Source organism: Vidua macroura, chromosome 4 (assembly GCF_024509145.1).
Source record: "Vidua macroura isolate BioBank_ID:100142 chromosome 4, ASM2450914v1, whole genome shotgun sequence".
Taxonomy (NCBI): domain Eukaryota; kingdom Metazoa; phylum Chordata; class Aves; order Passeriformes; family Viduidae; genus Vidua; species Vidua macroura.
The window spans coordinates 819872-833282 of NC_071574.1; the positions used below are offsets into that span (position 1 = coordinate 819872).

Below are 13411 nucleotides of genomic sequence, written 5' to 3' on the forward strand. Positions count from 1 at the left end.
AACTGATGGATGATGCAGATATCATGGAATAGACTATAAAATACAAACACTTTTTCTGTCACTGTAACTGAAGTTGCACATAGTGACAGTTTGAGTTACAAATTATGAATTTTTATTTTTTTTTTTTTTAGATTGTGATTTAAATAAATCTTTCATCATGACATTCTGTGTACTTTGAGGAGGGATTATAAAGAAATAGGAGAAGGTTATAAAATAGAAATTGATAAAAGGCTTATTTGGTGTTTGGGAGTCCTGAGCAAGCAGCTGAAAAAGCCTTTGGAACAGAACCAATCTCTGTGGAAGCTTTATTGATTACACAGAGAAAAGTCCATTTCACACATTTTCATAGCCCTGCGTTGCCTGAGGAAGCAAAATCTATTACACTTAGATGATGAACCTTTTGTTTATGAACTCAGCTGTCTTAGTGGACAGCTGGAAGGAAGCAGCATTATTATTTCTTCTGTCTATAAAGCAGAGTTACCAAAAAGCCCATGTTTCCCCATGTGTCTGCCCCTGCTGTTTTCAGGCCCTCCACAGTGTGAGGTGCTTTGCCACACGCTGCAGCTGGAGCTGGAGTGGCTCCTGGAATGGCTTTCCAGGTCAGGGAGCTTCTCAGGCCCTCACACCTCCAGTGGGCAGCATCTGGGCTGTACTCCCTGCTCGGGGTTTGTGTCGTTGCTCTGGTTGCTCCAGGCTTTTTTCAGGCTCCGGGTTGTTGTGTTGCCTTAGCGGAATGACTCAGATCTATCCATGGTTAAACAAGCTGTGAAATAAGCTGCCCGAACAACTCTCACTCATCAGGGTGATAATGCTGCTCTACACGAGGATTTCCACCTCTCTTTGATCTAAGGAAAGGTCTAAGCCAGAAAGGTGGGAGAGGAAAAGTGGTTCCTTTTCTTTGCCTTTCCTTAAAAGGGGTGAATGTCAGGCTGCAGTGGAGGAGAGTCTGGGCTTGGAAGGTGCAAGGAATCTCCAGCTTCTGGGGAAAATAACAGAAGCTGCTGGAGGGCAGGGAAGCGAGGAGAGAAGGGCGGGCGGGGCTCAGCAAGGCGCCGGGGTCTCGGCAGTGGCTCTGGAGCTCGGGGCTGTGCAGGTCGGCTCTGCCTCTGGTGTCTGGGACTGCAGCCAGGGGGGCTGAACTGACTCCTGGAGGGCAGGAAAGGGCAATTTCGTGTGTGCTGTGTGGTCACAGGCTTCTTCTGGCCTCCAGTGACGGGGCTGACATTTGGTATCTCACTGAGGGTGAAATGATGTGACCTGCTTGTTCTAGCGCCAGGTCTTTTATCAGTGTGGGCTCATGCAGCTGAAATTGGTACGTGTGAGTGCTTTGAGTCTCAGGAACTGTGAAGTTGATTACATTGACTCTGAACCAGCATCTTCAGACACTTCTGCCTGTCCCCTCCATTCCCCCAAAGCTCAAAGCATGCAGAGAAAAGGGTAAAAATGATAAAATGCCTGACTTAGTTCCATCTAGATCTTTCCTTGGAGCTTACAGTTCTTTTCCCTCCAGCTGACCCTCGTTTCTGACTGTGAGGAACAGACTGTGCTGTTCACAGCATGTTTGCTCTCTCCTCTTGTGATACCTTGCCAGCCTGACAAGTTTTAATGACTCCTTGAATTTTTTTTTTTTTTCAGCAACAAAACAGAAAAGGATGAGAGAAAGATTTCTTACTGGTAATATCAAAAGTTAGAGCCTGCTCATTTGGACAGTAGCACCAGGTAGCTGCACTTTTACCATTGATTTATGTCTCATGGAAGATGTGGATAAACACAGAAATACAGGGAAATGCCTCAGAGCACTCACAGTTCTGTTCTCTTTTACTCAGCTTCTCTTTTCAATATAGTTCTGAATGAAAGCTTTAGCAGAAGGGTTCTGGCAGATTGTCAGGCACTCGAGTAGATTAAACTTCTTTCTTAGACTGAACATTGTAGGAAAGCTTTGCTGGAGAATTAGAAAATAATGCAATGAAATGATGTAATTCTTACAAAATTAACAGCCTCCCTGTGTTTAGATCTAGGCATACCAGCTGTAATTTCTGTTATCTGTGATCTTGCAGGGGTTTTATGACAGTTTTACAGAGGTATGTTTAAAACAGAAAACATGTAAAAGCTTTCCAAAACCAGTGTGTGGGGATTCTGCACCGCTTTGCTCTGTACAAGCTGTAGTTAAAATTAATCAAAATGTTCGCTCTTGAGATGAGCAATACGGGTTGGCAAAAATTGCTGCAAGTGTAGCAAAAGATATGACTGGATGAGTGGGGAGCTGTTTTTTCCTCAAAATGGCTTTATTTTGGTAAGTTTTTTACCAGCAGAGACTCAGTGATGAATGTGCACTGGTGTGTGAAAGCAGTTCAGCAGAAATTCCAGATCCTCCATAATAGGCAATATGGCAGTCACTGATTTTTAGGGAAAGATCAGTCCTGATTTCAGTGAATTGGACTTTGCAACTATTAAAAAATAATACTAAAAATACATATATATAATTCTGTCTCACCACATGAGTGTTTCTGTTCCATTTCTGCTGCAAGAGTGTTTGGTGAAACTTAATTTTAGTAAGCCGTGTTTCTTTAAAGGTGTTTTAGTGCAGTTTAGAACTTAGCAAATGCTTTATAACTGCTGAAACTGCTCTGTGATTAAATAAGGGCCTCTAAATAAATGTTTGTGATCTTTTACCTTGATTTGAGGTTTCTGTCTGAGGACTCCTGATGTATCTGTGTTGTCTAACACTGTGCTGCCTGAAAGGAGGGATGGTATTGACAAGCTTTAAATTGGTGTGCTTGGTTTTACTGAATTTTAGTTTAAAAAGAATTGGAGTTCTTTGAAGTAGTCATTAGCAAGGAAGAGTATATTGGTAATTGTATACAAATTGTAAATTTGTAATTTACAAATATGACTTCTAATACCAGCCAGACATTTCAGTGCTAACCAGACTTAGCAGGCTGGGTTAATCAGACTTAATTAATTTTGCTTCATGTATCTTTTGGCATATTGTTAATCTTCTCCGAGGTTTGTGCAGGCTTTAACAACCAGACCAGAAACACAGCTCTGTGAGCAGCTGCTGTGGGCTGGAGGCAGCTTTGAACATCAGGTGTGTGCTGACAGGGAGTTGGAATGGCTCAAATGCCTTCTCTGAGCCTTTCCTGCTTCCCCTATGTTTATGGACAGGGAAAGCAGTTTTGGAAAAAAAAAAACCATTTCTTTCCTTGAAAAGTGGGAAGGGAGGTACTGGCCTGGAATATCAGAAACGGCAGAAGGGGTTTTGCCCAGACTTTGTGCTCCTTGTAACTCGGTCACTCGCTCATGTAACCACACGCATTAATCACAAGGCTTTGCCCCAGAAGTGTGGGAGCAGCACGGAGCAGGGCATTGCCCAGAGCCCCTCTGTGCAGCAGAGCTGATTCAGCTGCATGTTCTGAGCAGGTGTCAGTGTGAGACTTGGGTCATGGGAGAACCAGTGTCTTGAAGGTTTTCTCTCTTCTCTATAACCTTTTTTTCCCCCAAGAAATGCTCTGAGTTCATTAGTTTCAGCTAGTACTTTTTGTTCTATTTGTAATATTAAGACTCCAGGTTAGAGTTTGGTTTAGTAAGTGAGCAATGGCACGTGTGCTGTGATTAAAAAAATCCCACCAGATTCAAGAGATGAAGAGCAGTCATGTAAATAAGTAAGGTAAAAGGAAAAATCGGGTTTCCATTGCTCTCTGCAAGTTTACTTAGCTTTTTGTCTGGGAGACTTTGGATGGATTGTAGCCCTGAAACTGTAAAAATAAAACTTTTTTTTACCAGCAATGTTATATCAGCAATGTGTGGTAAAGGCTTGCTTGCCCCCCTCACCTACCATATCTCCTTTCTAACTTATTATCAACACAGAGCAGTCTAGGTCTTCCAAGTAAGTACTAAGTTTCTGTAGCCATGCCCGTTTATGCAAATTCTTAAAAAAATAACTTCAAAAATAAAGTACTTGCCTCATTAATCTGATCTCCTGGAAAGAGAACATTATCAATTATAAATAAAATACTTTGAATACAGCTTAATTAGTTCCATTTATGGAGCATTAATATATGGTTCTGCTATTATAAAAATAATGCTAAAATAGCCGTAATATGTTTAGCTAGATAAGCTGAATGTTTCAGCTTCCCTTTTAAATGGGCACCTTTGTATCTCATCTCTGATCCCTTTGAGGCTGGACTTTTTTATTCATTTCCTTATTCTGTCAATGTTTACTGCAGGAATTCATCAGGACGGTGGTGTCTTCAAGGCACCTTAATCTCATACAGTTTATTAACATTTCAAAGGTCTTCCTCAGAATCACAGATAACATAATCTCTGGGAGAAAAATCTGGTTTTTTGTATTAAGTTTGTTGTTTGCTCTGCTCGGAAGCAGTAACAGCTTTCCTCTGAACCAACAGCTTGGTTTCCAAATTTCAGCTTTAGAGATTCATTTAGAGCATCAAAAATTAACTCCCTGGATTAGAATTGTCAGAATTGACATCCTTGTGCAAAACTTTGGACAAAGGGATTGCAGGTGCTGTTGGTGTGAAGAGGGAGAAGGTGCTCAGTGGCAGGCTGAGCCTAATGAGGCACCTCAGTGAAAACTGGAGAGGGAATGAGACAGGCTCTGCAAGGAGGAGTTAAAAGAGCAGCCAGGCCACAGACAGAATAAGAAGCAATGGTGAGCTGAGAGAAGCCAGGCTAGCAGCAGAATGAAAAGAAGTATAAATAAGGTAGGAAAATGTTAAGGGTGACTGGTGGGTCAGAGAGTGTGGAAATCTAGTGATGGATCAGAGTCTGGAAAGGAGAAGGTCCCTGCAGACTGCCAAGAGGAATTTCTGTTAACAGCTGGGTTTGGGCTGCTGTGGAGGGGAAGGGGCCTCGGGCAGGCATTGTTCTGTGAGCAGTGAGCTTCCAGGTGAGAGGGACAAGGGAGATATTTGGGATATTTAGTCCCTGCCGAGGGTGGAGCCTGGGGCACCAGTCCCTGCATCCAGACAGGCCAGGGAAATCACACAGGGGCAGCAAGGGGGGGTGCAGGCTGGAGGAGAAAAGCTGATTCTGCTGTACCAGCTCATCTGCACATTCAGTTCCAGCCCAAAGAGAGCAAGGACTCCACAGCCAGGTTACAAAATGTGACTGGGGAATGCAGAGCTGGGCTAAATTCACCAGTTGGCTTTGGTGTCAGGGAGACACTGCCATTGTCAGCTGCACTTCCGCCCTTAAGGGAAGGTGATGCACAGAATTTGGTTATTTTAGAGGAAGAGCTTGAGGCTTTTAAATTGTTGGGTCCTTTAATCCATGGACACACATTTTATGTGTTATGAATATAGTAAATGCATTTAATGATGAACATTGAAGGGAGTAGCTAGGATGACATACCAATATTTCTGTATTAAACAGGTTTTTATATTTGAAATCAATATCTGAGATACTGTGAAAATGTTTTTTTCTTGTTGCCCTCTTAATTAGAGATGCTTTTTTTTAAATGGAAGTTTCAGATATCAAACTAGATTTTTGGAGAACATTTGTTCTCCTTCACTATGTGGATTTTTACATGAAGGTTCTAGGTGGTAAGAACTCTATCATATCTGCACAACCAGATCACATTAATCTCTAAAGGGCTTTTTTATATATTTTAGTGACATGATGAGAGAAGGAAAATGCTAGAGCTATATTTGTCCTTTCAGAAGACAGCAGATACTAAAAGAAAGCCTTTTTAGCAATTGAATTTTTATGATGTAAGCTGGGCATGAATTCAAACCATTATTACACTTGGAACATAAATGTGTTAAACTGAAGTAACAAAATTAGAGCAGACAAGAAATAAAACTGGGGTGGCGGGGGGGGTGTGCTTTTACTGCCTTAGCACAATGAACTCCTCACAATCATGGAAATTATCGCAATATCACTGATGGAAGGATCTTTCTGGGACACAGACCAGACTGTCTCATTCCAGGATATTCACACATTATCCATGGGGGCCAGTCAGTGCCTTTCCTTTATCTGTTGCCAGTTGCCACAAACAATTGGTGATATTTATACAGTGGTTGTGATGAAAGCATCAGCCAACAGCAGCAAAGCCCCAAAAGTCACCTCCAGAGCAAATCCCTCCCAGTTCATTCATGCCACTGGAGAATGGCACTGCCCTCCTGAACAGATGGGGAGCATTTAACATTGCAGTACAATAAAAATCCTTAATCAAAGAACAGTGCATTAAAAGAATTAGAGAAGGTTAATACTGGTGGCTGAATGCAGGGGAGCAGCTTTTTTATTGAATTCCTTTGGAACACATTTTGCCTTTGTGCACACTGCAGCATTAGCTGAGGGAAATTGTGGTTGAGCACAGGACAAGGACAAGAGAGGCAGAAGGTGAAGGAAGGGCTGATGTGAAGAGAGATCCAAGCATCGCTTCCTGATCAGACTAAGACTTGGGTGAGTTGTTTGATACTTAATTGTAGAGCTCTTAATTGAAAGCATCCTCCCATTCCTTTGGCTGCTGTTTGCAAAGGGGATGTTTGAACCCATTCCAGTTGAAACCTGATGCTGTTGTATATGGCTGCCAAATCAGAGTCTCTATGGATCCAAATTCTTAGGAAGTCTGTTGGAGAAATGACCAGGACCCTGGGATGTGTATTTAAGGGTTTTCCCTTTGAACAATTGGTTTGTGAAAGCAAGAGGGCAGATGTGAGTGTCGGTTTAAGAGGTGCATTTCCACTGAGTTCCTGACACCTATTCTGAATTTCATGTAAAACTACATGAACATGAAAAGAAATTTGTTTTTTTCTGAAGTAGCTTTCTCAAATGCAAAGCCTTCAGCTGTTAGACTGTGTACAGACATGTACACACAGACAGGCCAGCCTTTTTTTGTTAAACACATGCACACGCATAGACACAGCAGATGTTTTTCTCTATGAAGAGACTTCCACGGTCTAAAGTAATGTAATAATCCCGTTGTTTTCTTGCTAGGGTTTTCTTTCTCCATCTGGTAGACTGGCATTCTGCAAAGTGGTTAAAATAGCCTGGCTTTTAAAAACATTTGGAATTGTCTGGTCTGATAGACTGGAGCTGAAGGTAGAATTATTTTTGAGATAATCAATTACTGTGCTGAGACACAGCTGAAATTCAACCCAAATGTCTGAAAGTCCAAATCTCTCTAAACCATCTTGTTGGTTATAAGCACATCATGTTCAGAAGAGCTTTTTCTTCCCATAAATTGACAGGATTTTATAAACAAAGGAAGAGAAAAATAGCCAAATTTTAAACTGAGTGTTGGAAATCCTGGCTCCTCCCCAGAATAGATCCAAATGCAGTCCTGTAGGTGGCATTTCTTGGAAATGGATGGTGCCCAGATGCAATACCATATTGCACAGCTACTATGGTGAGTTTTTTAAACAATACACTGTTGTTTAAACTGCAAAGATAATATACAGGAATGTAAAGGAAAGGCAAACTTCCCAGCTCGTGATGCTGTGTTCTGTCCTTGCTAAGAGGAGAAATAGAATTGCAAGTGAATCTCTAATATCAGCAAATCTGGTTTTTTAGGTTGTAGTACAACAGTGTATGTTATTTCTGTTAGGAGAAGCAAGTTAAATTCATATTGTTTACCTTCTGCAGTTCTCCATCTAGTAAGAGTAAAAGCAGAAAACAGCTTTGTACCATTGCTTTGAATAAGTAGTGGAGCTGTGATGGAGTGGCAAATGACAGAGTTGTCACATCAGGTTTGCAGGTGACTGGATGGACAGATCTGTGTACATATAAAAGTCCAAATAATGCAGCAGAGATACTGCAAATGCTTCTCTGGCTTATTGGTAGCACTGAAGCAACATCTCATGTTAGACATAAAACCAGAAGCATTTTAAGTAGAATAGTAACAATATTGAAACCTCTCCAAACACCTAGGAAGGCTGGTTTGTGACACACAAATGACACCTCCTGGTGTGATTGAATTCTTAACATGCTCTGTGTTTTGCACCTCTGTAAAGAGGGGTGGTGGGAAAATACTAAAATGAGTATCTGATGTTTGGAAATTGCAGAATTGTGTGGGGTTAAGGACCCACAGGGCTATGGGCAAGTATTGCACCGTTGTACAAATCCCTCACAGCAGAGTTACCAACGAAGCCAGAAATGAACAGGGTTAAAAAGGTCCTTCTTGCACACAAAAGATGGGTGACATCTTAAAATAGGAGACAACCTCTTGAAGCAACTCAATTCTCGGGGCAGCTTCCCATATTAAAACCCCTGGTCTAAAATGATGAGGGGCACCTGTGAGAGTTTTTTCCCAGATGTCAATATGCACCTCCTTGTTTGTTTAGGTGGTTGAGTGGCCGTGAATCATTCCCGGTTCTGCCTTCAGGGCAGGATATCGGAAAAGGGAGCCTGGGGGCACCCATTAAACACAGAGAAGGGCACTGAGCGCTGCTGCCTGGAAAGAAATTCATCTCAGCATTGACCTCTCCCTGTGCTGAGCTGAGCACAAGCCCTCTCAGAGAGTTCTGCCCCGGGCAGTTAAATTCGTATTTTAAATTTGTATTTTGTAGCACGGGCTACCCACATTTTGCATTTCCCCGTGTTTCAGATTGAGTGTGCAGCGTGCTTCATACCTTGATAGGGTGTGCTGGAGGGAAAAGGGATGGGAACTGGGCTGTAGTGCTTCCTGGCAGTCTGTTGTTAATTCTGTCCTTGAGAGATTTAGGCCTTGAGAGACTTGGACCTTCTGCAAGGCCAGGAGGAGCACGGGGCAGCTCTGTGCTGCAGGAAACCTCTTTGCAAGGAGAGGTTGAGCTGAAGAACAAATTCATTGGCAAACCAGAGGACTGTGACCCTCCTCCTGGAACATCTCAGTACTTGAAGGAAAGGTCACTCAGGAAATCTTAACAGGCTCTGTGACGGGCACGGTGAGCTTGCTGACCCTTTGTACAACAGAGTTCATGGAACGTTGGCTTGGTGATGGAATTTTGAGTAAGGCTCAGAGCTGGATGCAGAGTTATCTGGAGTGCATCATTCTGTGGTTAAAACAGAGTACACTGATAGAATCTCTGGCACAGCTGGTGAAATACACCTGTATGCCACAATGCGGTCTCACTTGTAGGTGTCTATGAGTGACTCTGACATAACTTTAAGAGCACACCAATGATATTTTTCCTTTTCTCCTGAGTCATTCCCCTTTATTATGCACGGTGCAGTGTGATTTATAAGAACTGGGATGTCTTCTAGTGATATGTGGTAACACACCATTCAGCAAGGAAAAAGAAGTTTCATCTTGTTAATATTCCATATTTCACTTGGTTGGCTCAGTGGACCAGTACAATATGTATTCAGAGATCGTGCCTGTAAGTGAATGTGGAGATAGAATTAGCAATGGAAGTAAATGCAGAATGTTACAAATGATCTGGAAAAGGTTTCAAATTCTTCATTTCTGTGACAAGAATTACAGCCAGCTGGGAAAATGGCACCAGGTGGATGAATTGTAGTGACACTGAACTGTAGCAGTGGAGAGGAAAGGTGAAAATTTTAGTCATTATTTTTAGAACTTCAAGGTCGTTGTACGTGAGTTGCTGTCAGATGTTGCAGCATGGAGAACTAAATAATTGCACCAAAACTAGATGTACATTAGTTAATTTTACGTGATTTTTCCATTAAGGCTACAATTCTCATTACTAGAATAGAAATGTAGGAATATATTTTTTCTCTTAATTTCCTTTTTAACACCATCCTGCAAATAGTTTACACTGAGCCATAATAATTTATTTTCATTCTTTCTTGCTCTGCCTTTATTTGAATGACAAAAATCATAACCAAGGTAGAAAATAGTGCAGAGGTAATCCATTCTTGTGTCACAAGTCATAAAAAGAAAAAAGTAAGGCAACAATTTATAGTTTTGACAAGCCTAAATTACTTACAGGAGTTAATACCTGTTTTTCCCTGTCAACTTCTTGTTTGAATCTCACAGTGGTTTATAAGTAATTTATGTGCAAAACATTGTAGCAGGCATACAAGGCAGTATCTAATTATTCAGTAGAGAAATTTTAAAGCTGCAAATTTTAGGCCTTCAGATGTGCCTCATGTTATGGTCTGGCTGCAGGGTACAGCAAAAATTTTAGAAGTACTGATTTTATAGTTCAGGTTTTACAACACAAAGTTGTTGCAGGATACACAGTATTAAAAAATTGCTGTTAAATTTACAGGACACAACACCCAGAGGTGTGGGAGATCTTTTGCTGTGTGCCAATCAGAAGTAGGAGATTTATCAATCCACTGCTGTAGCTTGAATTAAAGTGGCATAGAATGTGCATTTTAAACAGCCTTACATTGCAATGTTTAAATGCTTCACTGGAAACAGCAGAAAACATCCATTAGATTGCTCTTGAGCTCTGTCACTGCAGTCAGTTTGGCATCACTCAGGTTTGCAGGGTTTAAGTGCTGGCTGCTCTTTAATCCTAATTTCTCCCTAAGTGCTGTTTTTAGTGGGACCTTTTTTTTTGCATTTTCAGGAGCAGTCAGAAGCCATTTTTAGGTCAGTTAAATGCTAAAAATACTGTCAGACACAGTAGAGGGAGAGCAGCAGGAAAGCAGGCAGTGGCAGTTGATGCCATGTCAGAAATGCCATCAGTGGGGTGGAGAGAGCTCTCTAAAACACATCTCTAAAACACACAGACTCTGAGGAGGGACTCTGTGTCTCAGTGCTCCATCTCAGAGTGGGATTCTGCCTGTGTACAGCACAAAGATGATACGTGCTTGCACATACGCTGCTTACAGTGACTCTGCTTTAATATATTTTTAATTCTCAGAAAGAGAAGAAATCTTTGGAAGCTTCACCTGTGGTCTGAAAGCCAGAGCTCTGCCTTTCCTGCTTTCTGCCTCATTGGTCCTGAAGATTTTGCAGGGAGAGCTGAGTTGATGCCAGTGCTGGTAAGCCAAAATTGAAAGCAGCTCCCTTTTCTAGGACTCCATGGGCTTTGCAGCCCTAGCAGGGCTAGAAAGGAACAGCCTTTTATTTCAGTTACTGGGGAATCAGCCATGGCTATGGATCTACACCCACAGGAGCTCAGTTATGTAAAAGGGCAGGGAATGCAGAGTGGAATTGTGCTTGGACGTTGGAGGAATGCTGCTCTGGGGTGTTGGCTCTCACCTCTCTGCCCCTGTATGTCCATGCATCCATCACCAGGGCAGGATGGACCACGGCGCTCCCTCACCTCAGGTAGTTGCCAGTGTTTGGCAGGGCACTGGCTGTGCAGAGCTGAGCAGTGTGTGCACAGTGCTGCCCACCAGCACTCTTCAACCTTTGGGCAGGGGTTCCCATTGCCAGAATGGATCTTCTCACCCCTACTTAAAGTAATTTCCTTAAAACATCTGCTTTGCAGCCATGGGGAATGCCAGATGAACAGCTGTGCTTCTGATGAAAAGTATCTTGCACTGATTGAGCTCCTCCAGTGGGCACAGTTTGTTCTTCGTATTACAGGCAAATACTGGAGGATGTCCACGTTGCACTCTGTAATACTTAATCAAGGTTACTAAGAAAGTAATAGCAAATTAGAAATGTGTTCCTCCAATATGAAAGTAGTCTTATTTCACTGAGGTTTCCCAATGGTCACTGTTGGTTTCATCCATTATCTTCGTTAGTAAAAGGCATACCTGATTCATTCTTTTTGATATGCATGCTTTAGTTTTGGTCTCTTCTCAAAAGTTCATCTTGAGGTCACAATGTTCTTAGTCTAGAAAGGCTTGATTTCAGCAGCAGTACAAATCAGGTCAGGATCTGTGAAGATATCCTAGTTTGTGAAAGAATTTTCCCCCCACATTTACATTATAAGTGGTCACCTCCTTTCCCTCAGTCTAAAAGCTCAGTCAAAGTAGTATGAACTGTATCTATTTATACAGCTCTGTTAATCTACTGAAAGCATTAAAAGAGAAGAAGAAATGTAAATTGATGAAGGCACTGTTTGCTATACCAGTAAATTAAATACTTGAGTAGTTTTACATTGTTGTAAGTGAAAACCAGTCAGATAACTAATTTGCAGTTTGAAAACCATATAGTTTGAATCCTTATTACTCATCTTCTTGACTAAAAGTTAAATCAGCTAAACTACGGTACCCAAAGAGATATTAAATCAAAGCTACATCTGAAGAGCACAAGTTTCTCCCAATAAAATATGTATTGCTGTTTTCTGGCATCACATTTACTGTGTGAATTTGGGTTATCTATTATACCATTGTACATATAACAGCAGGGCTCAAAATATTTTTATGTCTGAATAAATCATTTATTCTATAATAAACATCAAAGATCTGCTGCTGTAATGTATTTAATTTCTGGAGAAAATGAAAGGCAAGCAAGTGGAGAAGTTGTTGCAGTAGGGTGTTTTAAACTGTTCATGCTAGGCAGAATTAGACCGGAAACAAATGAAGTTTTGTGGGAAATCAGTTGATACTCAGTGGTACAAAAGTTGGCTTTGCCAAGGACCCTTCATCACTCAGGAATATCCCACACCTGCTATGGGATTTGCAGAGCCTGGCCCCAAAGGCAGGCTCTGGTTCCAAATGAGCCCTGGAGTTTGGCTTAGACATTTGGGTGGTGGCAGAGGGGAGGCTGGCTCAGAGCATTTCCTGCAGGCAGCGTGGGCTGCCCGACTTGTGACTGTCTGGGGAATGGGGGAGCTGCTTCCAGGCTGGAGATCAGGCGCAGCAGTCAGTGACAGGGTAATGACCTGCTGAGTCCTGGGACCCTCAGCTCAGTTCTAGGTTAAGCATTTTGTGCTTCATTGATTTATTTATGGCCATTTTCCACAGCTGCCTGAGTTGAAGAGCACCTCTGAGGCTGCTCTTGGGTCAGTTCACTCTGCCCAGCCCCAAGTTCACTGCTGTGTGCAAAGGTTCAGATGTTCTTTCCTCCCTGCTCCACGGAGATCCTCTTCACAGCAGGAAGCCTGACCAGGTGGGTGAGGGATCAGAGTGGCCTTTTCTCAGGGAACAGAAGGCAGGTTAGGGATCAGCTGCCACTCTCAGAGGCTGAGAACTAAATTCTCTGGGGAGAATGTCAACAAAAGGTTGTTTGTTAATAGAGTATTAGATTAGGTGGGGGAAATCTAGCAGGGCTGGAAGAAGGAACAGAGAGCTGGAAAGAGACAGGAGTTCCCTTGCAGGCTTTTGTCACAAAAATTTCCTAAAATTGAGCTTGCTTATGGAAGGGACAGATGGGTTGTAAAGGCTGGAGGCTGAGTGCCCACAGGCACAGGAGCTTATTTATATCACAGCTTCTGCCTTGCTGAGTGCACCTCCAAGGGAGACTCTCCAACCAGCAGCTCTTCTTAAGTGAATTCTCTTCTCTGGTTTTCCTGCATGGAAATCCAGCCACAGGGCAAGGAAACCCTTCCAGCTGGTCAGGCCCCAGACACTTCCAAAACTCTGAGAATCTCTCTCTGTG

At 42.3% G+C, this 13411-nt stretch overlaps 1 long non-coding RNA gene across 1 annotated transcript; it reads left to right on the forward strand.

Annotated features, from left to right (window-relative positions):
* The first annotated feature begins 6334 nt into the window (after window positions 1-6334).
* LOC128806302 (uncharacterized) lies at window positions 6335-13408 on the forward strand. The gene is made up of 5 exons (XR_008436774.1): window positions 6335-6423; window positions 8684-8885; window positions 10779-10899; window positions 12778-12922; window positions 13345-13408. It is a non-coding gene; the product is annotated as an uncharacterized LOC128806302 (long non-coding RNA).
* The last annotated feature ends 3 nt before the right edge of the window (window positions 13409-13411 follow it).